Source organism: Ornithodoros turicata, chromosome 9 (assembly GCF_037126465.1).
Source record: "Ornithodoros turicata isolate Travis chromosome 9, ASM3712646v1, whole genome shotgun sequence".
Lineage (NCBI taxonomy): Eukaryota > Metazoa > Arthropoda > Arachnida > Ixodida > Argasidae > Ornithodoros > Ornithodoros turicata.
The window spans coordinates 4,418,498-4,446,332 of NC_088209.1; the positions used below are offsets into that span (position 1 = coordinate 4,418,498).

General features: G+C 45.3%; 2 long non-coding RNA genes across 2 annotated transcripts; both read left to right on the forward strand.

Annotated features, from left to right (window-relative positions):
- Nucleotides 1–3,717: 3,717 nt before the first annotated feature.
- On the forward strand, nucleotides 3,718–6,836 carry LOC135369214 (uncharacterized). Its single transcript, XR_010414978.1, has 4 exons — nucleotides 3,718–3,916; nucleotides 6,292–6,346; nucleotides 6,444–6,618; nucleotides 6,677–6,836. It is a non-coding gene; the product is annotated as an uncharacterized LOC135369214 (long non-coding RNA).
- A 7,100-nt stretch (nucleotides 6,837–13,936) lies between these two features.
- Nucleotides 13,937–14,321, forward strand: LOC135369340 (uncharacterized). Its single transcript, XR_010415084.1, has 3 exons — nucleotides 13,937–14,083; nucleotides 14,146–14,205; nucleotides 14,265–14,321. It is a non-coding gene; the product is annotated as an uncharacterized LOC135369340 (long non-coding RNA).
- The last annotated feature ends 13,514 nt before the right edge of the window (nucleotides 14,322–27,835 follow it).

The following is a 27,835-nucleotide window of genomic DNA, read 5'->3' on the forward strand; positions in this document are numbered from 1 at the left end:
ATCGGTTTTATTTGCTACCAGATGGGAACGATAAACTTGGATATGTTGCTCAACACACCGCCCCCTCGTTGGAAAAGGGGTCCCGTGTACACGGGAATTATTTTGGGGGAATTACGGTACATATTTGAAATGCAACGTTAGATTGGTTCTGCCTTTGGACCGCAACGGCAAACGTCTTCCCGTTTCGTCCGCGAGAACGATCGTCACTGAAGGAATTTCGAATTGAGACAGGTTAAAATACTGGATGTTATCTAACGTGTAGGTGACGACGTGCTTGTCTTTCTCGTAATAAAAGGGTAGTATTTTTAATATAGGTTTTTTCCCGCTCCCCACGTACGTGGGTTCCACGATATCCGTGTAGACGATTATGTTGTGAAACGGGGGTTCCAGGAGTACCTCGACGGAGCTCGTGGCATCCTCCCCCGTAAACACGGTACGCGATTCGAAGCCCAAAAGCACGGCCAGGTACTCGGAAAGTCTTAGGGTGGAGGTGCCCTCGGAAAGTCGAATTTTACATTTCTGTTCGGTTCCGTCGAAGCTGAAGCGCGCGCGTTCGCCTACGCGCTGGTTAATCGCATTTAGAAGTGCTTGTGGCGTCGCATAATAGCCGGGAGGCAGATGTACTTGCAAAGATCGAGGAATTTTCGTCTTGATCGTGAAAGAAAATTGACGCGCTACGGGGAGAGAGACGCGTAGCGTTTCTTCGTGTCCCTCGACGGGTGTGAGATGTAGCAGCTTGACAAAGGGTTCCGGTACGTGCAACCCTTTCGGTGTTTTCAGAGAGTAGAAGTTATCCGCGAATTCTAGCGAGGCGTCCAGCTTGTGCGTCTGGAAATACTTGTTGAGTGTGTTCCGTAGGGACGTGGTTTCCGAATTCAGAGTGATGTCGCCGAAAGCGACGGGTGCGGCGTGCTCCAATAAGATGAAGGTGGCTTCGCGTTCGCTCAATTTGGGAGGTTTCATCGGCGTGGAGGGGGTAGAGTGGAGAGTACTTTGAGTAAAGTGAGGTGAGGGCGGAGATTCATTTCGGAGCGTAGATATATTGACGTTCTCCCGGAAAGGTATTGCTACGCAACCTGTGATCCTCGTGCGTATAGTTGTGGAGATCCACGAGTAAATATGCGTGGGGCGACGACATCGCTTGTTTATATGCGTCCAGAAAATACTCCAATCTTTTTCTGCCAAATAGCTGTTGGCCGAAATGTTCCATCTGGTGCACGCTGCGCACGGTGCGCCACAGGACGACGTAACTGGCGTTGTAGGATATTGTTCTAAAATGGCTACTGTCGAAAAAGATGTTTTGAACGAGTAAGAAGATCGACGCGTTGGCGTGGTGAGAACCCCGAATGAAAAGATCGGTCACCTCCTTCAAGGAACCGGCGTCGGTCATGTGATCGTCGACGATGATCAGCGTAGCGCGCGACGTGTCCCACTCTCGCAGTAGCTCCTTGGTAAATTTTACGGAGTCCCCGAATTCGTCCTGCATGCTCGGCGAAGCATATTTCTGCACGTAGAATATTTGTGACGGAGGCTTGTCTACCACGTCGTTCAGGTTCCTCAACACGTTAGCAATGAAAGTAGATTTGCCGCACATGGAGGGGCCGCTTAAGATACAGCGAAAGGGATGACGGAAACGAAAAGGTTCGGGGGAAGACATGTTGCGTGCGTACACGTTGCACGAAGAAAAAGAAGAGACTGAGACTCGAAGAGAAATGCATCGCTTTTATTTACACATCCTCGTCGTCGTCCTCTACATCGGAACTGCGTTCCCAATACAGATTGTCCAGGCTAAAGTTGGACTTCTTTTTCGCCAGTCTGTCCGCCGCTAAGATGCGGTCGAGCGTCTTCATCTTGTCCTGACACATTTCTTGACGTGCTTGCAACCATTCCAGACGGTGGACTTGAAAGGCTTCCTCCACGATGCCGCGTATAAATTCGCGAAGTTCTTCGTTTTTTGTCTTTTCCTTGCGACGACGAGAAGCGCAGGAGAATAAACCACACATGGCGTTTTCCACGTATCGGTCAGAATGATGACGCGAGCGCGGTGCGCGCTGCCTTTATAGAGATAAACGCGCGCGCAAAGAAACGAAAGTGAAACTCAGAAGCCACCCGTCGCGGCTAGGAGCGCGCGCGCGCGCGCAGCAGAGAGCCGAAACCGAAAACACCCGCGGCCGGAGCAGAGGGAGCTAGCAGCGCGCGCGCGCATGCGCGGACGGGTGGAGCAGAGGGCGCGCGCGCATCCATAACTGCCGCGGCGCGTCGCCTCACTCAGTTTCTCTCGGACTGTCGCGGAAGACGGACGTGCGCTCCGCGCGCTCGCTCAGTTTCTGGCTGGCTCTCGTAGAGAGCAGACGTGTGTTCTCCGCGCTCGCACAGTTTCTGCCTGGAAGTTGCCGCGGGGGAAAAGGTGAGTGATTTGACGCGCTCCTTTTCTCGTATGTTTGCCGTGTTTAGCGGTGACCGCGCTCGTGCTAAGCCTTTTCTCGCATGTTTAGACTTGTTTTGCGGTGTCCAAGCCTGTTGACGCATGTTTAGCGATGTGTGGTTCCCGCCTTGTGTTAGCTGCGTAGTGTTGAGGTTAGGCCTAAGCGATCGCCCCCCCGTAAGCCTTTTTCCTCGTATGTTTAGACTTGTTTTGCGGTGAGCAAGCCTGTTGACGCATGTTTAGCGATGTGAGGTTCCCGCCTTGTGTTAGCTGCGTAGTGTTGTGGTTAGGCCTAAGCGATCGTCCCCGTAAGCCTTTTTCCCCGATGTGTACTGTTTTCTGTTTAGCAGTAGCGGTTAGACCTTTTCTCTCGCATGCCTAGACTTGTTCAGCAGTGCTACCATTTTTACCTGCCGCTAGTATCTTGTTCTGTCTTTCTCGTCTAGAGCTATGATGGTGGCGCCATCTGGTGTGATGCCTTGCAACTAAGTGGCCACCTGTCGTCGATCTCTGCAACTGCTGGGTGCAAACTACCAACATGGCGGACGCTGGTCACTCGGGTGTTGCGGAGCGGCTTCTTCGCCGCGGCATCGTTGATTTTCAAATAAATTGTTTCTCTCCACTCTATTTTTACCTTTTTATTTTATTTTCTGCCTATTTTTTATTTTTTATGACCACGATTATCCGGCAACGCACAACTGGTCTGGACGCGAGATAGACATTCCCCAATTAGTCTGATGGCTCCCTGGAGGGTGCTAATTAATGTGGGGGGTCCCAATTAGCTCTAATTGCTAATTAATGGCGTCCAGACGAAGATGTGCGTTTCCGGATAAACGTGGTCAGTACTTACTACTTAGCACGTAATCCTGTCTTTGTTGACAGTCCTCGAAATCCAACGGCGCTCGAACTTGTTCTTCACGCTCCAACTCATGAAGCATTCCGGCACCGCAGTTGATCGATTGTTCGTGGGATAATAGTTGTGTCTAGGAACAGCACAATACGCGCAGACTCACAATGACGCACGAGTACCCCGCGAACATATTTCTGCAAATGTTCTATTGATTGACACACAGGAGGACGACATGCCGGCGGTGCTATTTCGATACTATGCTGAACTGGCTGAAACGGGGCCGAGACGCTACACGCACATGCGCGCGTACAAAATGCGATTTCAAAACATTCTCGACCAATCGGGGCGTGCGCACAGTCTAGGCCAATGGGCTTGCAACATGGTGTATGGGCGCAGTGGTACATACTCCGCGAGTACCTTAGGAGGACTGACTGAACTTCGCCCCAAATTGCTCGAAGCTTTCGCCGCCGCGAGGCTGCGCTCTGGTTACCTTTATCTTTAGCCACCAGTCGAGGCGATGCAAAACCATTCTCTCCATCAGTTTTCCCATACAGCTTGTCAGGCTCACAGGGCGAAAGGAGGATAGGGCATTTGGGGGCTTGCCTGGTTTCAAGATAGGAACAACCAATGCCTCCTTGCAGGTAGTGGTAAAGATCCTTGTTGCCAAGACGTATTATACACATGAAGGAGAGCATGGAGTGACCGCCCGTCAAGGTTTCACAGTGCGGCATAGGTGATTTTAGCGGGACGATCCGGTGTCGGGGGTTACCGTTCCAGCAGATTTTTGTCCTAAAGCGAATTGTCAAATACTAACGAGAAACGCACACTGCGCCGACCTCAGAGACTGCTTCATCCCGGCAACTCTAACGTGTACAACAGCAGCAACGCATTGTGCCTGGTCTCGTGGTCACTTCCTCTTTAAGCACTACAGTGCTTTGGGAGGTGAAAAGCGCTATGAGTAATTCCGATGTCAACAAGACCAGGAGCCATCCCAAACGTTGGCGCCCTACATTAAAGGGACTTTCGCATGCAGCGGCATACAAACCGAGACATTGGTGTGTGTGTATCATATGGCCGGCAATTTTCACAACGGCGCAAACGCCATACTTTGCACGCAATTTGACCAAACGTGCAGCAAAGCAGACGACGGTGTAGCGAAAGTCCCTCACCGAAAAACCGTCAAAATGTCACATGGAAGCCCTACACTCTCAGAAAAAAAAAAAAAAGAAATAACAACAGATAGGAAGCGTCAAAAAACGATCAAATTCTTTCCCTTCATTCTATGTGTCATGGGCTTCGACTTTGCGCTTTTGACGAATAGTAAAGGTCAAGAATTTGATAGTTTTTTGACGGCTATTTTAGAAGCAAGCTACTGACTGCTGCTTTATGCGTAGTGTTTTTATGCTTATATTTCCCCTTATTACGGCCGTATACCACCAGCTATACCGGATAGCACACGTCAACACAGAACGCTGTATACTCTCTTAAAATGATCTTCACCGCATATCACGCCCCTAGCCCACCATCATCTTTAATGATAGTTATCTGCCCTGATTTGTTAAGAAGGGGAGGCGTACGCCTTTTTTTGTGACACTTATGTTGTTCGTAATTTATTGTCACAGAAAAGGCGCACGCCTCCCATTTTCAATAAATCAGGGCAGATAACGATGTTTGGCTAGGAGCGTGCTATGCGGTGAACTTCATTTTTGATTCGGGTTTTATTGGCGCATCAGCTACAAAGGCCATAATGCGCCAAATACCACTGAACACTAGTTAGTTAAAAAGTACATGTGCAGGACTAAAATTCGAGTAACTGTTGCATTAGTATTTAAAATCACAGATGTTTTAAAAACCCAGTATCTTTAAAAAACCTATACACGTTCTCAAAAGGAACAAAGCTGTCATCACCCAGCAGAAGCACTGGGTGGAGGGGCAAAAAGGTTCTATAAAAGGGGGCAAAAGAACTTCATTTTTAAGAGTGTGGCCGTAACAGACTACACTTGTCGCTGCAAGATAAACGCCTTTGTGCCAATGTAATCTTCAGAACAAATTCCTTGCAAAAAACTGCGAGAATTGAAAGGAGCGTACAAAAAGCGACACTCCATGTCCCTCTCTGGCAAAACGGTTGCGCGTAGTATTGCGCGCTTCACGCGCACAGACAGACAATCACTTTTTAGGTGCTTATCGCCGATAGTCCACACTGCGAATAACATTCTGCATAAAAAATATGTATATTGGTATCTAAGAGCTGTCATATGAATGATAAATAATTCCCGCCAATGCAGATTACGAGCACGCATCACTGGACGACACAACACTGCGCCAGTTACATTATCCATGTTTATTGCGTCTATGTGTGTCCTGTGTAGCAGAACTGTGTTCTACGAACACATTTTGTGCAGCATATGGGTCACGGCACATATGCCGGAAACAGAGTTAGCAGTCACTTGTGCAGTAAAATAACGCAAGTATTATTTTATTATTTTTTTTACAGTGTATCATGCAAATTCCACAAAGACAGATACCGTTGTTTGAAATAAACCGGGAGAGGGCAGCATTCACTGCAAACAAAATTGTCCGGTGCTCTGTGGCTGTTGCCTTACGGAGACACTCCTTGCAGAAGCACTGGTTATTCACGAACCACCGTTCGCTGTAGACAATGGTGCCAAAGTACCTCCAGATATGACGTCGAGTCAGGTGACGAGGAGTATTGAGGCGTCGAAGGAAACGATGAACTTGATGATGAAAACTGATGAAAAACGTTCTGTGATACCATATAGCACGTATAAAATAAGGGGACCCCAGTCAATCCCAGAAGACTGATGAACACACAGAACATACGGGTAGTTTGTTAGCACGTCACTCGAGCTTTATGTCATGAACGCACGCATATGTCCACATTTTTACATTGCTTGCTGTTCAGACTGTGCGTTGAAAATAAATGCTTCGAAAGATTCGTTTGCTTCGCCTTTTGTGTGGGCAGAAGCAGTTTTCATTCTTCGTTGCAAACTTGCAGGTCCTCGTGATTGCTGCTGTGCCAAACGACATACGGAAATAACCCAAGGGCACAAGTGAGTGCGGAATTCTACGCCGCTGAATGGTGTTCTTCTTCTTCTTTTTCTTTTTTTTCGTACCGCACTTATTTTCAAATCTTGTTCTTTGTTGCAGGGTTGGAGGGACCGACGCGGGAATCGGGCATGATGTCTTATCGTTAACATATTTCCTGAGCTGCAATATATAACGCGTCTCCCATCACTATATCTAAATGTTTGCCTTCATTAAACTTTGCAGGTCCCTTAAATCGCGCGACAGGGCAACTTTGAAGCACAGTGAATTACAGCACGTAAGTCTGAAACCTGAACTGCTTGGCTCGAGTTCTGATCTGAATATTTCGTCAGCAGGTGTTCTCGGCTCTCCGTGTGTCTGCTTAGACTTACGTGTGGATGAAGCAGCTGCTAATCCACAGTGAAGAGTCACAGTGCATAGCTCCCTGCTCAATTATTATTTGAGTGAACGGAGTTTGCGTTCCGTTCAAGACTCTATCGACACCGAACTTTACGCTGTGATATCGACTACTAGACAACTGACTACTCAAGAGGAAAAGTGCTTGTTGTGTGCGCATGTGTTTCTTTTTCGTGCTCATCCGCCCGTGTTCCCGTTCCAGCCGTTCCAATGCTGGAATGTTGGATAACCGCGGCAAAGTACCTTTAAAACGGTCTACATTCGTTTTGTATGTGGCTGTATTTTTTCTCATTCCATACAGAGATAACGTGACACTGGAAAATAAAGTGAATTTGGTTTGTATTGATGCTAACATTGCCTTGAGCTTGAGGGGAAAGCACAGGACGAACACAGGACGAGATGAACAGATAGACTCACAAACCAGCAATGCAGCTTTAATACACAAAGTGCAAGGGAGACAGGGTAAAAAGAAAGTGTGCACGCCGCGGTTCAGTAGGCTACTGGTTCTAGGCTACCAGGTTCAGTGCCGCGTGGTTCTACCGTTTTACCACGGTATTTCACATGTCTTAGGAAAATTCGCAACCTCGCAAGGAATCAGAGTAGCCTACTCTATTCACAACAAGCTGTCCACCCTCACACCCTTCATGAAATCTGGTCACAGCCAGCGATGCACCACATCCCACACAAAAAAGTTCGTAGACTGCAAAAAGACGTGCGTGTACCGTACACCCCTTCGGTGTGGGGGTTCCTACATTGGCCAGAGTGGCCGTTGCCTAAACGATAGGCTTCGGGAACACGCTCATAATGTCAAAACAAAATCAAATACTTCTTCTGAACTTTTTAAACATCTATACCCGTATTCACCAACTCACTTAAACCATTGGTTTAGTGACGTAGAGTTTAAATCGATCACGTGAGACATTCGTTCGCCAATCCTGGATCACCACCACATGCCCTACAACCTGCTGCTGTGAAGCCAATGGCACCGCACATAGCGAGCTTCCTGCACGGCGCATGCGCATTTCGCCAGAGTCTGCCAGAAGCGGTTGTGGCCGGTAGGCCTAATCCCCGGTTCACGAAGAATTTTTCATCAAATCTTCGGTAAGTTTTGATTGATATAGTTGCTAGAAGCGCCCAGGAGATGGATTTGATCGCAATGGGACGAATATTCCCTTCAAATATTCTATTTCGATCATCCACCCAAGCTACTTAAACCGGTGGTTTAAGACCCATGTATTTGAATGGGACGTGTTTTAAACTAGGGGAGGGGCTAGTTTAACGTCGGCCTAAGTACGTTGTAACTGTGAACGTGTGCTGAAAAAACTATCGTAGAGTGGTTGTGGTAGGTGATGTTTCACTAATTCGAAGTCTAACTGGTAAAAGTTAAGCAGAATCGGTTTAAATGCGCGGTTAGTAAAGCAAAGTGGCGTAACGCTTGACCGGGATCACGAAATGCAGCAGTTGTTTTTCGAAGGCGCTATTGCAAGCTCTTGCATGGTAAACGTAAAAGCACCGTCGAAGTGTGGTCAAAGTGAGTGACATCGACATGTGCCACTGGACAAAATCCAGATACCAATCCAATGGACCGACAGAGCGTGCGGATGGCCGAACTTCAATGTGCATCTTCAAAAACAAAGCGTAGTGCTGTTTGTGCTGGCGCTTATTATGAGTGTCATCTCCTGTGATACACACTGCAAGCACCCCTCTCATTGTACAGTAAGAGCAATAACATGCTAGATGGTTGTTGCAAGCCCCAATGGAGAAATTGAGGGGCGTTACCCACTCGCATGTTTATTAACCGTCCCAGTATCTCTCATCTCTTTGCAGCGTGTCTTATCTCCAGAGACCTTTAACCGTGCAATAGAACTGATCGTAAAGTGCATTAGCGTCTTGCGGCTGTTGTGTGGATACTATCTAGGCATGGAAATATGCATGTTGTTGCACTACACTGAACACGGAATTTGAGCAGATTTTGCTTTCCCAGGTTATGAAAATACTGGAGCAAAACCGAACGAGGTCCCCATTTTCCCTGGATTCACATGTAATAGATTTGTAATTCACATAGATGAAACTGAAATGTGTGTTTTACTTATTTCAGCATGCCACAGCAGAGGAGACCAATGAAAAAAAGTTATTCAGGTATTGTGTTACAACTGCTACATTCGAAAACATTCAAAAAGACAGCTGCTTACTTCTATTTTGATTTATTGTATGGTAACAGTAGATCTGCTTTTGTAGGGCTGTTTCTGCAAAAGACACTACACAGCAGTGTGCTAAAGGTGGCTGGAGACCTTTTGGATGCATCATTACTTTAGGTTAACTATTGCAGGTACATAACCATAACCAATCAATGACTGTTTTTGTGCATTGTATAAGCACATATTCTGGAGATCATTTCTTAAAAAATCTCTGTTGTGGACTCATTCGTCACAACAACTTTGTATTCGTGAGATTTTTGTTTATATTTAGACAATAAAGGCTATTACGTAGTTCCACAAGGATGACTTTTTTCATAGAGGCATGCACTCTCGATACCCTGCTCAATTAGATGGTGAGGTCACGTGAAAGCATAAGTAAGCAACGGTTCACAAGGAAAAAACTCCTTGCTACATTCCACATGCTGACTCCACTAATATGTCTGAGGTTTACTGGAAAAGAGCTGAATTGCGTAGAAATCAATGGCAATGTGTACAGAAACTTTAAGCTCTTTTGCTCATTATTGCATTGCACTTGAAGTTGAAAATTAGATCAACTGCAATTACTGATAATAACACCTTCCAGATAGATTTAACAAAACATAGGGTACAGACTTATCAATAGATGGTTTTGACAATTATAATAGTAGCCAGCTGGTACATGCAACATCAAAATGGAAATGTGGTTCTGTCATAACTGTAGCATGAGTGCATGGAAATATTGTACATGGCCACGTGACTGTTGTCAACTACTTAAAAGAAAGTTAGCTTCTGTTAGCATGGGTACAGATTTGTCCTGCCAGTGCAGCTGTTTGTATATACACTGAGCACACGAGAACGTGAAAAGAGCACGGTCCCATGTTAACAGTAGCTATTGTTCTTTTATGTTATAGACAGCTGCCATATGGCTGCATAGTTAACTTCTGTGTGCACGTGTTCAATGTGGATATTGATGACAATAGTAAAGCAGGGTAAACATGCACCCATGTTACACTATCTCTCCTTTTATAATGAAAGAATGGCTAGGAAGCAAGCGAGCTGGTGAAGATGATGCATAATGTAAAACCCCCCGGAGACTAGGGAACACGAAGGGACAGACACAACACGAAGTCTGTTGTGTCTGTCCCTTCGTGTTTCCTAGTCTCGGGGTTTTTACATTATGCATCTCCTTTTATGTTGTTGATAGCTGTCATATGGCGACAGAGTTTATCCATGTACTCAGGTGTTGAGTGTGAATATAGTACTAAACAGAAAAATAGAGTCCCTTTTGTGTCTCCTGAAGCTCAAGGCTTTTCTTTCAAGCTAAAATGTATGCATGCTGTTCTGCATCATTTCTGTGAGCAGGACTGTTAAAAATTGCTCGACGACACTGCAGCTTTACACTAGTGTGATCAGTGCACTCTTGTTGTGTAGTCTCTTATCCTGTAGAGGCACATCTTAAGAATGGGAAAACACATTCCTATGGAATCATGCTACATGATTTATAATATACTCCCGCATGCACATTGCTATCATGCTTGTATTTATCACGAATGCCACAATGCCTCTAATTTGGTGTTGTGCCTGTCTTCAACGTGTTCTGAATAGCTGAGTTCAAAAATAGTGAACCAAACCAATATCCACTTCTAATATGCATATGTGTAATACCTTACTGTACATTCAACTATGTTACAAATTGTTCCCCTTACACCAACTCAGGTGCATGCTAAGGGTCCACAGTTTTTCCCGTACGGCATGTCCTGTACAATAACTACGCAGAATGGGTACTCCCATTTCACACCAGCTCTCCTCTGCCTTGACTCGCACTCCACTCCTAAAGCAGTGAGTGAAGGGTATACAGAATATTGGAATACTACGGTAACAAAGTTCGGATGTAGCTAAGAATGTGTCATCAGCGACAAATGGTTTTAACATCTATGGATCTGTCACTCGAAACAATGCCTGAATGCTGTTGCAATACACGACACTATGACATACATTTATCGCTGGAAAGCTTCCTTCCCCCTCTTCATCACCAGGAGAATATGTGGCATCTCGTGCAAACTAGTTTCACTGAATGACTGGCACCAAATGCCTGTGACATTAGATTGTATATGTGTCACACCTGGTTATTTATTTTGTTTCAAGTAAGCAGTTCTTCAAAGTCACATGTGAATAAAATTTACTGCTATACAAATATGTGGCTGGCATTAGCTTAGGCCTATCACATACCATGCCATCCCCAACACAACTGACCTTCATGTAACACACGAAAAACATGTCTGTGTAAGAGCTTGCTTCACCATAGGTTCATAAATCTTGTGGTTAAGTGTGAAAAATTTTTCATTTCTTTTTAACGGGAAATTCACACTACTTCCGTTTCTTTTCAGAACCCCACCTCTCCTCCCACATTTTCATTTTCTTAGGGGAGCATAAAGTTCAGTAAAGTGGAACGAAATAATTACATGCTTATCTTGGGCGCCAACATAATGCATTTGGCCGGCACTTGTGAAACTGTTGCTTTGGGTGCTGGTAAATCTTTTGAACCATTTCCCCATACATCATGTATTAATTTCCTGAAGTTGCCTGAAGACTGCAGGTTCATCACTCGTTACTGAAGTTAGGTGGTTTGTCATGCAGAGGCATCTGTATTATTTTACTACATATTCAGTGTTATGTCCTATACATCCCAAACTTTGTCCTTGATGATGCAGTACATCATGCTCACTACATTAAACTGTCCAGTTGCATAGATTTGTGTTGACACAACTGGATGAATATGTCCGCCTCTACAAAGTGACAACTACCAAAGTGGTTCAAAAAATAAGTGAAATTGTGGAAGAAAGATATACAAACATGTAAATTTTAATAAAAGTAATACAGCACATTGTAGCTAAGATGCACGTGATTTCAAGTTGCATTTCTTTCTTTGTGTGAGCTTATTTGCATTGTGCATATTTGTCCATCGTGAACTTCATGTCACTGTCTGCTATAGATCAATACAGAAAGCAAGCAGACAATGATCAGTGCTACTACAGAGATTTCATGCTAGAATGAGCACCTCTAGGTGTGCCTTGCTTTGATATTCCACTGTGTCGTTTCTCAAGAAATAGCACAATCTCTCAATACAAAGCTGTACAGTCAAACTGCATAACCACACAGTGCAGAAATGCAGCCTGCGCAATAATTTTTCAGAGCTTTATCATCGGTGTAAAGAACGAGAATTAGTCGAGGCAGGTCACAAACATGTAATCCTCGAATGCCCAGTTGCTTGAATCACCGTGTATATCTCAGGATGTCTGCAATCCAGTCAGGCATGGAAAACTGGGAAAATAGTCAGAGAACTATTCCATGACTGGAAAACTAAAAAAATGGCAAGCAAGTGGTGAAATAAAAATTAACAAAATAAGTTTACACAATTATACAGTGGCAGTTATCATTCTCATGGCATCACACAGGCCTCTTATGTCATTTCACAGTCAAAGTTGAGTGATCTGTGTTAGGGTGGAGCGATAACTTACTGCATCACTAACGCAAATTCTTTCTGAACAGGAATCCTAAATTAAAAGCTTAGATAAGGAGTGATTTCACAGAGCGTAGTGCATGATGCAGTCGTCCGTGTTATTGTTCTTCTGTCCGCGTCTTTTGGCTGTCTACACACCATAATTCGTATGACCTACCCTGCCTTGCTACACTTGTTTAGTGCATGATGTGCTCTTGGCAGCCGTATTTTAGCATGGCATGGCATGAGCTGGGGGGAGTTTTTAAGCATTGGTAGTCGTGGTGGTTTGGCATGTAATGGTGCGATGATAATGCTAGTGAAATTTACAATGCCAGTATGAAGTTGAAAGAGAAGCTTGTAAAGAATGAGCATGGAAAATGTGCAGGTCCCGAACCAGTTGCATAAAAGTGTTCCCTCAATAATATATGAAGTTGAAGAAATAAGCACAATGCAATTATTGAACAAAATAACAGCACAGGCTTATTTGTAGCTGATGTTGCAGCTGTTGTATGTGTTTTCTTTGGCCCATTCCTGTTTGCTCTATCCTTTGAATACCACTTGTGAAACTGATATAACACCTCCTTCTTTATGATATATTTGGTTAATTTTAACATCTGTATTTTGTGTACATGGTCTCATTAAACTACAAATCCTGAATGGTTCAGACGTAGTGTGCTGGCACTAAAGTGTGGCCATTTATTTTAACAATGTTGAATGCATCATATCAAATGACAAATATGCTCAGTAACTGTAAGGACAAATATATACATTAGATATGTTCCTATTTCGTGAAATTTCATCAGAGCAAGAGACAGTCACAACGTAACGATGAATCTTCGTGGGCTGAACAGAACAATCAATTTAGTGCTTAGTGATTTCTACGATAATCTGATATGCTGAAATGCAGAAATAAAAGAGGTCAGAGTTAAGCACAGCAACGCACCGCACTGACAGGGGGTCACGACACTTCCACGCTCACAAGCAAGGACGCCCTGGGTAACATGACGAAAACAGAGCTAAACAAACAAACGAAATACACAAACACACACACACGCAGGACGACGACGGAAACAAGGCAGCACCCTGAGCACGGTGACCACAGGGGTGACACAAACCCGCCATTTTTGAAGCCTCCCCCAAGCGGTCACTTCTGGCAAAACCGCCATCTTGTCGTGGTCTCGATCGTCCAATCGCATGCCTTGATTTTTTTATCGCGCTTTGTCATCTGCTTCGCTTCTCCTACGGACGGATGCGTTTCCGCAGTTTCTGTTTTCATGTGTGAGTGGCAATCCTTTACCTGTGACGATGGTTGTGTGCTGCTATATTGGCTGCAATAATCGTTCAACGCGCGCCAGCAAGGAGTCTGGCGTAACTTACCACCAGTAAGTACTCTCACTACGTGCGTGTTCCATCACCGCTTATAGTTTCCGTTTCTGTATCGTGTTCGTTCGACGGTACCATTTAGCTTTCCCCGAGAGCCCTGTCTGCGATTGCAATGGGTCAACGCGATCGGGAGGCAGGACTGGACGCCAACAAAGAACAGCGCTGTCTGTTCGGCACATTTTCGAAACGTGGACTTCGACAGAACATCGCTGTCAAGAGTCCGCTTGAGAGAAGGTGCTGTTCCGGTCACACACCCCTCGGTCCGAGCTCAGCAGGTAAATCCGCAGGTAGGTAGCTATGATGCGTGTTTTGCATGACGTCGTTTGTGACATCGTTGTGAAATTGGCAGGTGGTGGTGCTGCCAATAAGCGTCCCTGGACTGGGAGGGCAACAGCTCTCATTTCCACAGGTAAACAGCCATAGTGCACGTATTGATGTCGGTTGTTACAGTGTTGTTAAATTTGGCAGGTGGTGGGGCTGCCGGGCATTCCAGGGCTGGGAGAGCAGCAACTCTCAACTGATGTAAGCATGGTGTTTATAGCATTTGTGGTGTGATGAGCTTGACCCTGTTTATACAGGTATGTGGAAGTCTGGGTGCGCCTATTGCCCCTGTAGGTGTCGCACATCCGTTGCTTCACATCCAGCAGGTAAATATCCAGCTTTTGCATTATCGCCTGGGAGCTCTAGTGTGTGTTCAGTTGTGCAGCTAACCATGTACGTTTGTCAAATCATCAGGAGGTAGTCCCGTCCAGCAGAGCTTCAAGTGAACATATTTCTCCTGCTGTAGGTGTCACGCATTCCCCTGTTGACATTCAGCAGGTAAACAGCTGCAGGGTGTGTTCAATTTTAGCTTGACTCACGACATTGTGAAATCTGCAGATGGTGGGCCTATCAAGCATCCTAGGGACAGGAGGACAAGATATCTCGGCTGATGTGAGCGTATGCTAAAAAACATTCATTGTGGTATCATATGAACATGACCGTGTCATATTACAGGCGTGTGGAACTATGGGGGCACTTGTGGACCCCACTGCAGTTAGTACCACTTTCTAGTTATTTTGATATTAGTGTACTCCAATTTTTATTTCCTTCGAAATTCATATTAATAAAATGAGACAATTCACTCACACATGCCCATTTTGCAGCAGGGCACATCATGTTGTCCCCTTGATCCACAGCTCAGTGGAGTAAGTATTCTTAAGTTAGTTTAACAATGCTGTGCAACTTGCAAATACCATTTGCTTATAGTTATCAAGCATTGGACAACTATCAGGACATAATGCATTTATAATGCAAGGCATATATGTCTTTGGGATTTTTAACTGTGCTTACCACAATGTACAAGACCCAGAGTATCACACACCTCTTTTCTAGGTGAGCACCGGACTTGGCCTCGGTAGCACTTCAGTGTCCAGTGAATGGCCTGACACAACAGCACCAGTAAGATGTTTTCTGGTTACTGTCTTCATGTAGTTCGTATTCACATTACTGCTGGTTGGCCCATAATGTAGCCACCTGAATTGGTTTGAGCATGTACTATTGTGTCCTGCCTTTTCAGAGCTTATTCAATGAAGGTGAAGCTAGTCCCGAGAGAGAAGGGCAAATGTTGTCTACAGAGTCCCCTATGGTATGCATATGAAAAATTTTTGCTAATTGCATGCTTCCAAAATCTTATATCAGTACCATTCATATGAGGGCCAGCAAAGGACAGTCAGAATGCATGTTTGCGCATAGCTATCAAGTGACGATGATGGAAACTCGTCGAAAACCCTCAGTGGAGTTGTATTGTACTTCACTCCCTTGTCCCCAGCCCCAGGGTCTCAGATGGATAGAGATATCATCTTGCACATTCTTTCGTAGCTACTCATTTTGCGCCTTTTTTGTTTCGATGCATATTTAGGGGACATCCACGTGCCGCTTCACCCATTCGACTCCAAGCACCAGCAGACATGACCCTGTGGTAAGGATAGTACTCTGAGCTGCTAAGGATTGCATGTTTACAACTAACAGACTTTGTGCAATGGACACAGTGCCAGATGGGAGCCATTTAGGTATCAGATAGGAAATCAGTAAGCTGGTCCATAATGACACACAGAGGCTGGGGGAATAAGAGGCAGAAAACAGCACACGGGGTGTGTGTTGTCTATCCTTTGTACAGCCCAGCCTCAATGTTTTGTTATGCACAACAGTGGGGTGCAGTTGTGTGAGTCCCCAAATCATTCATCTCTCGCGCAGGGTCGGCGTCTACTTGCGGTGCTGGGGGGGGGGAGGTAAGCAGCGAAATTTGTGCCCCTCGTCCAGACATCAATAAAGCAAATGGCAGTTTGTGCCCCCCTTTCAGGCCAGTTCTGAGGGGGGGGGGGAATGCCATCCTGTACCCCCGTTGACGCCAGCCCTGCTGTCACACTATTTAAAACGCACTTCAAATAAATTAATTACGGCCCATACTGGGGGTGGGGTTCTGTGGTAAGGTCACTTCCTGCTGTTACTTCTGCAGTGCTTTGCGTTAGTGCTACATTTTGTGCTGTGTCTAAAGGATTCTCCAGTTTATTGTAGAGTTATGCATGCTGTTGATTATAACTAACCTACGTACCTGTCACAGATGAATTGTACTCAGTTCAAGGCAATAAAGATGGACTTGACCAAGTTTGATCACATTGTGAAGATCCTGTGATTTGCATGTCTGATTTCTTAGTCATCACTCATCAGCAAAGCTGCAATGCAAAATCAGCTCTTCCTACACAGTAAGTGTGTCACAGCAAAGTTCTGTCAGTGTTAGGTGGTGCATGTGATATGGTTAGACCCTGAAGCATAGGGTTTAACCCTTTTCTCCCCAAATTTGCACCACAAATCTAGGCTGGTCTGATTAGGGGTAAACCCGATTATTACCCATGACACTGTTCCTAACCTTGTCACTTCAGGGTAGCAATATACTAATCCTCTACAAAATGCGCACTTCTAAAGCTGCAGATAAACAATATAACAAAAGGTAGTTCCATGAAAAGCCCGGTTCCTCCTTGAATTCGGTCTGATACTAATTTTTCCTCCCGAATGTGCACAAACTTCTGACGTAGTTATTTCTGCCCAATTTTTACCTCCCCGAACTTGGGAACAAAATAGAACCCAAAAACTTCAGGGTCTCGATATGGCACAAAATAGCCGGCTACAACACACGATGGCATACAAGTTACAAAGCGCATCTTTCTGAGCAGACACATAAAACAGGTGTAGCTGTTTGCAAGGCTGTGAGAAAATTAGCTTAATGACTGTAATCCTGTTGACAGCTGACAAGTCACCATCAGTAGTGTGAGGTGCATAACTGAGGTGAATTACTACTAATAATCATGGCAGAGAAACCCTTTCATGACTGACATCATTTTGTTGACCAATCTTAATGTTAATTAGGTCCACAGTTGTGGCCGACAAGCATGCTATTTCAACAGAAGTGCTTGTGCGTGTATGTGTCCGTTTTTATCCTTGTGTCGTACTGTCTTTTAGTCTTTCACACTGCTTTTATCGGTTTTAACAGATAGTGCAGTTTTGTTGCAAAGTAGCATCGAAATATATACCTGATCTCCGCATGGGATGGATGGCATGACACTTCTTGTGACTGCCACTTTCCTAGTTATCTTCATAACAACTAATAAAGCTTCTGACTACATGCCATCATAGGAGAAACCGGCTGAGGACACACCAGTAAAGGCCTTTCTCAAAAAAGAAGTTGTACGCATTGCCAACCTCCATACCGTTAGTAAAAAGAAGATCAAAATCTTGCAACAAACACAACGGCGGATGAAGCGGAAGGTTGCAAAACTACAGCACGTCATATCAGATCTTACGTCCAAGAATATTTTGCTCCAAGAACAGGTGGGCTGTCTTGAGAACCTGGCTGGGGCTAACAAGGACCTGCTGATGAGACAGACGGCTAAACAAAAGGGGACTAGCCTGCCTCACACTTATAGCCCTGAACTGCGGGCGTTTGCACTAACCCTGCATTTTTACTCGCCACGTGCATATGACTATGTACGCCAGGCCTTTGATACGTGTCTGCCCCATCCACGTACCATTAAGAGGTGGTACACGTCAGTTGATGGTGAGCCGGGATTTTCGAATGAAGCACTTTCAGCACTACAGATGAGAGCAACAATTAACAAACAAACAGGAGCACCAACAATATGTAGCCTTATGGTTGATGAAATGGCCATCAGAAGGCACATAGAATGGGACGGGCGCCGCACATATGGCTACGCAACTGTAGGACCAAGCTTGGAGGATTCCTGTGTCGTAGCCAAGGAGGCTTTTGTTATTCTGCTTGTATCACTACATGAACAATGGAAGCTGCCCATTGGGTACTTCCTTGTGGATGGGATATCGGGAGAACAGCGAAGCAATCTTGTTCTTCAAGGGTTATCTCTTGCGCACAACGCAGGGGTCACAGTCGCATCCCTTACCTGTGACGGCGCAGCGGCAAACATATCAATGATACAAAGCCTTGGATGTTCACTCCAGCCTGACAATTTAAGGACCAGTTTTTCACATCCAGACACTGCAGAGCCTGTAAATGTATTTCTTGATGCCTGCCATATGCTCAAATTAGTGAGGAATGCATTGTCACACTTCAAATCTTGTGTCGATGAAGACGGCTGTGAGATATCTTGGAGCCACATTGAAGCACTCCACTCACTGCAGCACAAAGAAGGGCTTCATGCAGCTAACAGACTGCGAGCAGCACATGTTCAGTGGAAGCGACAGCCCATGAAAGTGAGCCTTGCTGCAGAACTTTTGAGCATGTCTGTTGCAGATGCCATACATGAGTGTCGCGACCTTGCTGTACCAGGATTTGAGGACTCTCAAGGAACAGAGAGATTCCTTAGAGTTATGAACAATTTATTTGATGTGTTAAACTCGGTAAATATGCACCAAAAGTCCTGGAAAAAACCACTGTGCCCCGAAAACATTGACAGAGCTCGCGCAATGTTGCAAATCGCATCAACCTACATACATAATCTACGTAAAGGCCACTCTGGATCACTCCTACTGCAGACGAACAGAAAGACCGGGTTCCTTGGTTTTGTCATATGCTGCAAGAGCATCATTCAACTCTATGATTTCCTGGACTCCAAATCTGCAGTAAAATACCTACCAACACATCGGGTTAGTCAGGACCACCTAGAATTATTCTTCGGCCTAGTACGTGCACATGGGGGATTCAACAACAACCCCACTGCAAGGCAGTTTGCTGCAGCCTACAAAAAGCTCATCATCAACACAGAAGTGGATAGCAGTCAAAAAGGGAATTGTCTACCTCTTGAAAATGTATCTATACTTCACGTGAGCAGTGCTACACAACCGCGGTCAGAAGACGTCATCAACTGGACGTCAAGAGGAAGGAGTGCAGCAGGAGAACAAGAATTTGAAGAGGACGAGCTGTGTGACCACGACTATTTCGCGGACCCAACAGAGCCATCTGTTTTTGGGGACAGAGTAATTGTGTACATTGCCGGACATATTGTGTGCCGCCTTCAGGTGTACCTGAAATGTGAGGTGTGCATTTCCCAGTTGACAGTTGATGTGCCATCCCTTCACCACTCTTTAATAGAGCAAAAGGAGCGGGTTTACAAACTTCCCTACCCATCAGATGATGTCATCATCATCTGCAGGGCATCAGAGAAAATGCTGCGCAGGGCTCTTCTTCAAGAGGGCATGTCTTCAACGACCCTTCTACAAAGAATACTCCTGCAAGTACTGGAATCTATGGTGGACAGAGGCGTTTTCAGGTCTATACGGAGCGATCACATGCTTGAGCAAACTTCACTAGAGAATCACTATTTCCACTTAATACGGTGCATCTCTCAGAAGTACTTGAAAATACGTATGCATCATGCTAGCAAAGCACGCACAGAGGAGATGCACAAGATGCGATGTCGGCAAATGTTTACAAAGCTGACTCAGTTTAAAGGACAGTAAACAGGGGTGATGCCTCGAACATGTACCTAAAGTGAGTATCGCCAGGTGTACCTGATGCTTACAACGTGATATATGTACATAAAGCAAGGGTCGTGGGGTTGTTTTGTAACTATTTGTAAATGCTATGATGAGGACTATTTGATTCACGTTTCCTGACAAAGTGCAGGGAATAGAAGAGTTATGTCCAGTTCCCAAAGACCCCTACTTTTCACAGGTTCCAGTTCCAGTACATGCTACATTGTCATAACGAAGTATAACCACCAGTCCTTTTATAATCAGATCATGTAAATTATGTAAATAATCAGGATTATGTCTATAATGGTTAACAGAGACGACTCAAGCTTTACTCCCCAACTTCAGTTCCCTCTTTCTCTGTCTGTACCTGCATTAAGTAATTACTACGAAAACCACACGATCAAAACCTTGTTAGAAAATGCAAATACACCACGAGTAAGGCAAGGCACCCCAACGCTACCAAAGAATAAAATGTCCAGTTGCACAGTCGTACGCTGCGACTGAGTATCTACTGTGTATGTTTGCTTCTCTATTTTCTTGTCACTCCTGTTTTCTAATTCAAGGTGACAGCGTGTGGTATTTGTATGTTCTGATGCGGGTGTGGGCTATTTAGAAGCAAGTCTGCACTCTGAAAGGTGGGCCTGTGTTGTTCGACTGCTCCCTTCGTCTGTATCTGTTTTGCGCCATATGAAGATGTTTACTCTGAAAGGACTCTGTCATGGTAAGCATGAGCCAAATAGCAAAACCCAATACTGAATCTATCAATCAACTGCACGACGCAGATGAGCATGAGCACATGTTATATTTAATAACAGCAGCTTGCCAAATTAAATCGGCGTTCGTCTAATGATTCACCCGAATCTGCCAATGTCGTACACGAGATCTGTCAAGTCACAGTTCACTGGATAATAAGCGAATAACCACTATGAAATGAAGTTCCAAGATTTTCTAACCACCGGCAGCACGGCAACTGTTTTGTTTACATCTTGCTCAGGCGAAAGCCATGGGCGCCGCCATTTGCATGGTGGTCACGTGGGATGCAGCTAGACCACGACAAGATGGCGTCCAGCGGCACGGTATTCTCTATGGGCCGTTGTATTGTATGCCACCCCTGTGAACGTGACCCTGAGTAAGTCTTCCGTATCAGTCGCGCTCCAAAGAAACACAGCCAGCAAGGAGATAATCTAACGCGTTGCAGGTTTGTGACACGATGAACGTATAACGTCGATTTCTTAAAACGATAACACTTTAAAAGTTGTGCGTGTAGGAGTCCCATGCAGCAGCATCAACTTTCTTTCTGCTTACATAGCCCACAGTGATCGAACACTTGCACACACGTTGCGCTCATGACACCAGGCTCGAAATTGTATAAAGGAATGCCCCCGCAATCGAGAGGCAATCTTGATCGTTGCAGTTCACCACATATATCGCACAACAGACGATAAATAAGCGATGGTCGATGCGGATGAAATTATTACACGCAACCACAATCGACGACCAAACACTGACAATAGCACAACGATCACCTCCGCGAGGATGCCTACTTCTGTTTTTCAAATAACATTGCAAACGCTGACTATGTACACCTTTTTAGCGACCATAACAACCATATCTCGCGGAGCTTGTCATTAACAGATACGGAGGTAGATCTAACCACCGATTATCGATACAGGGGAATGAACGTGTAGTATAATTCTATTGTTGGGAAAAACTCACGTGACCTCAAGCGTTGGGCCAATCGTTGGACGTCGGTTGAGTAGCTTTTTGCTTTGCCTTTTTTTGTCTCCTTGGGTGACCTGTGACGCTGGCGAGGCTTTCCCTTTCCCATCTGTTTTCTCCCTCTCCCCCGCTTTGGCGGTTCGGGGCAGTTCTGGGTGGTTGTGGGTCTCCGTTCGCGTCGAGTGAAATAATAAATAACAAAATGTGGAAGCGTTGGCTGCTTCTGTTACACAAAGTGCTTTATTTTCCGGGATAGGTATTTCCAAAGCACAAATATGAAGTCTGCTGTAGCTGTGCACAACACGAACATGATGAACAAAGTTCGAATTAAATGCCGAAGCAACTTTTGCATTCACTGATAGCTCATGTCTCACGTGGAAGATTTCACAGTAGAACAACAGTATATTGGCTGCACACGCACACACATTCAGAGGTTCGGCATGACAGAGAACATGTCCATATTGCTGCTTGTGTAGGCGCCTGGTTGATCCGTGACAAAGGAAATTGTGAAGCTGCTATGCCGAAAGATGATGATCCAACCACTCTGAGTGTCATATCCATTCTACTGTATCCATGCAGATGCTATTCTGAAGCAGATATGAGTTGAGTGCTTATACCTGAACAAGAAAGATAGGGATCAGAAGCATGAAAACCAAAAATTCTACCTGCCAAAATGCTGCGTAGATGCCACAAGTGCCGGCTTGAGCGCGCCAAGGAAAGTTCATAATTTCAAACCAACCAATGAGCGCTCGCATACCGGGGGAGCGGCTTCAGGAGCCAATGGGCTTGTGACGGTTGAGAACTCGCGCTTCGACGTAAAAATTCTGACGTTTCATGACGTTTGATGACGCGAAAAGCTCGCAGCGCCTCACTTTAGTCCGCAAGTGAACTCGCGAGTTTCATCCCCTTGCCGATACCCTGATCCGCAACTCCGCAACCACCTGCAGCAGCGCCATCTCAACTTTTCTTCCGTAACCTCATAATAAAAATAATAAAAAAACAGGAGCCTTCCCTCCCTCGCACTCCTGTCGTCTGCTACTTTCTCCCTCCCCTCAACCGTCGCGTGGCAGTGTGAATAATGCGCATGCGTTGTGGTCAACCCTTTGGATGGCGCTTCATAGCCGGAGAGATCAGGTGATCGATTTAAACCCGACGTCACTAAACCAATGGTTTAAGTCGACTGGTGAATACGGGTACTAGAGGCCTGTTCAGGTTGTACGGCAGACCTTCCCGGAACCAACTGTTTAATCTCCTGCAATGACAAACTGTCCCGCACTCTACTACAATCCTCCCTAATAGCAACTACAAAAGGACGTGTGATCCAACCTAGCATTGTCCTCCCAGAAAGCTTAGTCACTCTCCTTAGCCCTGTTAGCCCCGGATAACTTCTTTAATCTTGACTAATTCCATGGGACAGACTCAAACACATTTTATTCCGCACCTTATTCACTTCTGAGTTTTACTTGTATGTTTATATTTCTATATGCTTTACTGTTACTGTAATATTTTTACTTTTTATCGTCCTTTCTGCAATTGGTACTGCTTTGGAATATCTTGCAGACAGTTTCAGGTGTACTTTGTCCACCATTTTTTTTATCCATACTTCATCAATTCTCCGTCCTAGTGTTCGTCGCGAAGCCGTGAGGTTCGTCCTCTGTAAGGCCGCTATGGCTGACGCCGAGCGTTTTCGGCTCGCCCGCTGTAGAAAGAGAGAGAAGTGATTTTTCTGGAACCATCTAGAACCCTCGCGGGGATCACTCTGGTTTACACTTCGCAAAATAAACTTCGAGAATAAACTCCTCAAAATAAATCACGAAAAAATCCACGGTGTAAAGATAAAGCCGTAAAAATCAACTTTTGCGATACAAACGCTTCAGATTCAAACTTTCAAAATAAATCGTCTCTGATTGGTCGACAGACACGGCAGCCTCAGAGCAGCGAAGGCTTTTGGCTCCCGCGTCTCAAAATAGTTCCCCGCAGGGTGAGGCTTCTTGCGGTAGGCTGGGAACGAGAGTACCGAGTCTGGTCGAATCGTTTACTGTATTCTCCGCCGGCTATCAGGATTCTGTTGACACTGCAGTTAATGATTTGCTCTGCTGCTCGCCTGTCAAATTTGAGTATGTCGAACTCTGAATTCGTGTGGTGTCACCGAATGAGTTCCCGGTGTTGGTCCCAGCCGTCCCAGCTATGGTGGACACCTGCTATATTATGAACATTGTCGCGAACATCGCCATTGTCCTGCAGCTGCCTTGGTTGTGAAGTCGTAGAGTTGAAAAGTGACGATCGACGAAAAAGCGACTATCCTTGACTTTGCTGACCAAGAGCGAGGGAGGCTCCGCCCCCAAATGGCGCGCCAATAGGAGGACTCGGGAGGCGGAGCGCTGCGGCCTCTGCTCTTGCCTAATAGATGGCGCATCGGTAGCGCTCGGATCGGGATATGTGAGCCGCTGTCGTCTGCTTCTTCCGGTAGAGCTACGACCTTGAAGCCTCTGCTCTCGCGTAAGAGATGGCGCTACATTGGCGCTCGGTAAGGGCACGTGTGGTCGTTCCAACTTTGAGCCTCGACCTTGAGACTGGCCGGTAACCTAAATTCCGATGACGCGGCGATTGCAAACCATAGTGCGTAGTTTTGACGATTATGCTTCATGGATGTATTATTTTGGCCAGTTCGACGTTTATGAAAACGGAAAGAAATGTTGCTGCTTTTGTTCTACTCCTCGCACTGAAATAAATCATTTAAAATAATTGTAGTGTGTGCTTCTTTTTTTTTTCTTTTTGTAAGTAGTTACGCAAGTGTACTGCGTAGTTTTGACGATTATGCTTCATGGATGTGTCATTACATTACCAAATTTTTGGCCAGTTCGACGTTTCGCTCCGCTCTTCATTTAAGATAATTGTACTGTGTTTTTCTTTCTTTTTTTTCTTTTCTGTAAGTAGTTACGCAAGTGTACTGCGTAGTTTTGACGATTATGCTTCATGGATGTGTCATCACATTACCAAATTTTTTGCCAGTTCGACGTTTCGCTCCGCTCTTCATTTAAAATAATTGTACTGTGTTTTTCTTTCTTTTTTTTTCTTTTTGTAAGTAGTTACGCAAGTGTACTGCGTAGTTTTGACGATTATGCTTCATGGATGTGTCATTACATTACCAAATTTTTGGCCAGTTCGACGTTTCGCTCCGCTCTTCATTCAAAATAATTGTACTGTGTTTTTCTTTCTTTTTTTTCTTTTTGTAAGTCGTTACACAAGTATACTGCGTAGTTTTGACGATTATGCTTCATGGATGTGTCATTACATTACCAAATTTTTGGCCAGTTCGACGTTTCGCTCCGCTCTTCATTTAAAATAATTGTACTGTGTTTTTCTTTCTTTTTTTTTCTTTTTGTATGTAGTTACGCAAGTATACTGCGTAGTTTTGACGATTATGCTTCATGGATGTGTCATTACGTTACCAAATTTTTGGGCAGTTCGACGTTTCGCGCCGCTCTTCATTTAACATAATTGTACTGTGTTTTTCTTTCTTTTTTTCCTTTTTGTAAGTAGTTACGCAAGTATACTGCGTAGTTTTGACGATTATGCTTCATGGATGTGTCATTACGTTACCAAATTTTTGGGCAGTTCGACGTTTCGCGCCGCTCTTCATTTAACATAATTGTACTGTGTTTTTCTTTCTTCTTTTTCCTTTTTGTAAGTAGTTACGCAAGTATACTGCGTAGTTTTGACGATTATGCTTATGGATGATTATGGATGTGTCATTACATTACCAAATTTTTGGCCAGTTCGACGTTTCGCGCTGCTCTTATGCGTGAACATTGTCTCAGCTCATGAAAAAGGAAAGAAACGTTGCTGCTTTTGTTCTACTCCTCACACTGAAATAAATCATTTAAAATAATTGTACTGTGTGTGCCTCTCTTTCTTTTTTGCTATTTATTTGCATTAACTGCTAAACCTGCGTAAGTTGTTACGGAAGTATGCAAAAAGTAAAGAAATGTTGCTGCTTGTTCTACTCCTCTACAGAAATAAATAATTTGAAATAATTGTACTGTGTCTGTTTCTTTTCTTTCTTTTTTGTAAGTAGTACGGAAGTACGCCAAGTTACCAACGCCTTTTTTTTTCTTTTTCTTCCCTGTTGTCCGCGCACCAACATGCACCGAAATGTCCGTGCACCGTAATGTTCGTCGCCCGGTTGTAATGAAAATGCTGCTCTTGCCCTTCGGAGATAATGATTGAAGCGAAAAGAAACAAACCACAAAGAGTAGGTAGTTAAACGTCCGTTTATTGACTAGCAGCTTGGGCACATCCATGTCTTAATGTTGTTACTTGCTACTCTACAATGAAACTGGTGTTTTGCAGGGGGAAAGCCACACCGCCATGAGGGGCGTTAAAACCCAGGGGTAGTGGGTGTTGGTATCCGAACCCGGGATGCAAAAGAATTATGGGCGTCGGCATTACCTGCACTGGGAAAGGTGCGGTGGCCAAACTTACAATGACGGGAACGTTGTTTGTATTGCTTAGAGTCGCCGTAACAGCTGGAGCCGCGCTTGACGCGTTTGGTCGCGAGTAAGGTGAGACCTGCTGCATCCGATGTCTTCGTGCTGTTTGTACCCGTCGAACTGCCTGCGCGTTCGAACCTGAGTGTGCAGAAACCATTACAGCTGTAGTCGCGGCGTTGGTCTGTGGCAGGGAAGGACCCGCACGCTCTGATGGTTGAAAAATAGGAATGATGTGAGATGCCGGCGGTCAGATTTGCTTACTGAACAATTGAACAAACAAATAGCGACGAAAATGAAAAACATACCTGTAGTACCGACGACGCCTGCCATGGAAGTTGGCACACGTGGTATGACAGCCGTAATAGTACGCCTGTGGCTAGGTACAGCACTGCGTCGTCGTGGAGAGCGTGCTGGATGATGGCCCAAGTTCTGGTTGCGAGAGACGGGACGTGTTTGGTATCGGAGCCCCTCTGTTCCCGAGAAGACGCGACTTTTTGCTGTACCAACACACTCCAAGAAGTTGATGAATGGGTCAAGTCCCATCCTCTGAACATGCCTCCGCCACAGCTGTTCGTCCAAATAGCGTTGAATGTCTTTCCTTTGAGGGCCTCCACGATGAAGCGACCGTTTAAGTACGCGCCAGGTGGACTCTATGGTCTGCGTATGAACCTCACGATTCGGTCCTGTAACGAACTCAACCCGGTGATTGACAACTTTGTGGGTGTAGTACTTCCGCCTCCCACGTCGTCTCCATTGCTCAGGGTTTTCACCTAGAGTTTCGAGGTTTCTGTAGCCACCCCAGCAGTCCGTGATTATGGTTGTCCCTCTCTTGATGTAGCGTCTGATAAGCGGTATAAGGGTGGCTTTGTCCCGCTTGTTGTTAGGACAAACTACAACCCTCAGCTTGCCTCCTTTGCGCTTGGCGTTTGGGTTGACTTCCCTTTCTACCATGCCCAGAACCCAATGACCTTTCCTGACACGACCTCTGTGGTACTTCCGCTTGCCGAAGAGACTTTCGTCGATTTCTACGATCTTTCCCCTTCCACCAATTTTACCTTCTGCTGCAATCTGTCTTTGAATGGCCACGGATACGACGGATCGGCACAAGGACAGCCAGCGAACGATCGTCCGATCCGCTATTTTTCTGGCAGTTCTCGAACACTCCAGGGTTAAATACTTGTACGTGTGCCGGTCATGAGCGAAGATATGCATCAGCTTCAGGGCGAGTCTCAGTGGAATCTTATACTTCCTGAACATGGAATCATGAAAGACAGATTCCCCCCAGTTGTGGCCGTGGTTCCTGCACCTCCATCTTGCCGTACCCGTAGCCGGGCTGAACAGCGTCGCAGGACGATTGCATAGTCTGCAGCGCATGTCGCTACGCAGTGCACCTTGCTCCATGAGCCATCTGATGACCTCAGGTTGACCTAATGCAAATAAATTTGCAATTTCATAAAAATGCAATTTCATAAAAACCGGGAGGAATAGATGAGTACCACTCAACAATATCAGTGACCATTTTCACGACCTTTCATTTAAGAAATTGTGAAACTGATTATCTTACTTTGGGCAGCGATATCCTGCAGCACATCTGAGCTGATCTCCATGACAGTTAAGCAGCAACGAGACTCTTCGGATGAAACATGTTCCAAGACAAGAGTGACACTATATGCGGTCACGTACGGTCTTTATAGTGCATACCCAGACGGAGTCTTCGACCTCTTCGACCTCGGGAAGACGCTTGAAAGAAAGCGTCCTCCCGAAGTGGTCGAAGACTCCGGCTGAGAAGACACCGGAGACATTCGGTTTCCTTGTGCACAATGGTCAATGTCGCCATGTAGTCCA